Genomic DNA, 1636 nt, shown 5'->3' with positions numbered 1-1636 from the left:
ATCTATCTATCTATCTATCTATCTATCTATTTATCTATCTATCTATCTATCTATCTATCTGTCTATCTATCTAGATCTAGCTATCTATCCATCTATTCCAACCTCTAAAGTTAAATTGGTGTTTGGATCATTCTAGTGAGGGAATTGATGTTGTCACGAAATTTCACTGTTAATTTAGATAGCACACACAAATCTGAAATATTATCACAATAGAAAACAAAAGATTTCAATGTAGAGACAAGAACTTCAAAGACTTTATCGTAGACAAGAACAAGTTTAAACGTACAATTTGGGCCGTTACATTATTTCCGTATCCTTGCAAGCGCTTTTAGTGTCTCGAATTCTGCGACAGTTCGCGAGTTTGGCCTATCAAAATGCAAAATAGTTTTGTTTATGTTTTACTCTTTGTATCCCTGAGTTGTGGTTTTGACCTCCGTAGTGCGATGAACTTGTGCCCTAGAGAAGAACTCAGCTCGTTCTTACCAGAAGGGATGACGTACGTATTGCTCTACTTCTGCGAGACTAAATCATTAACGTAATTTTCAGGGAAATACGGTACAGACATTATTTTCCTATCACAGAAATTCGCAGGTAAGGGGAGGGTGTTTCTCACAGATTCTACTGCTTTTATTTCTCTGCAATGTTTTTTTGTTGTTATTGTTGTACTTTTTTCTCTATACTAAATAATCCTTTGCAGTGACAGCAAAACGTTCTAGGCCTCTATGTCGAGTCAAGCGTTCTGGAAGCTGTATGTGTCGCTTCTTATTTATTCTGACTAATTTGCGGTTTATGTGGGGTTCTTTCAGTACTTCATTGATTGATTTCTTTTCTGTCTATGACATTCTCAAACGTCGGTTGCTTCTATGTATTTTATGTTCACTGTCTGCGGTGATCTTCTAGCATTCACTGCTGCTGTATAGAAAGGTTGGTCTCCCGCAGCCTTTTGGAACCTTTATTTAGTACTTGTTTAATTGTTTTTCTATTGCAAATGATTTAACTCACTTTCAAGCAGCTGTCTTCAGCTGTTGGAATTGTTTTAGCCTTATTTCCGAGGAACATTTTTAAAAAAACTCATGACCTGTTAGTTTCTTTCACCTTGGCATGTCATTGTGAGAGTACAGCTAGGGTTTACTGCAATAAAGAATATTATTATCATGCTGTCAACTTTCATTTTGTTCTCTATAAACAATAACCTTTCACGGCATTCACCTTCCGTTATAATAGTAACTAAAATCAATGGAAGGTCCACAGTTATTACAGTGTCATCAACGTCTCGTGTTACTTATTTCTTCTCCATTCACATAGAGACCTGCACGATCTTCTATGTAGATCTACTGACCACTAGTGAAGAGACGAAATTAAAATGGTATGGGCATGTCACAAGATCCACAGGACTGGCCAGAACAATCCTACAAGGAAATAGAAAGAGAGGAAGACAGAGAAGGAGATGGGACGACAACATTACAGAGTGGACAGGAAAGACGATGTGGGACAATCTGAAGAAAGGAGAGGACAAGGAAATAAATGGCCAGAGCTGGTTTTCAGATGCAGTGGTGCCCCCACGGTTGTCCCAACCACGGGATAGAAGAAGAAGAAGAAGAAGAAGAAGAAGAAGAAGAAGAAGAAGAAGAAGAAG

This window comes from Aplysia californica, unplaced genomic scaffold (assembly GCF_000002075.1).
Source record: "Aplysia californica isolate F4 #8 unplaced genomic scaffold, AplCal3.0 scaffold00354, whole genome shotgun sequence".
NCBI classification, from domain to species: Eukaryota; Metazoa; Mollusca; class Gastropoda; order Aplysiida; family Aplysiidae; genus Aplysia; species Aplysia californica.
Note: the sequence above shows the minus strand (reverse complement) of the source record.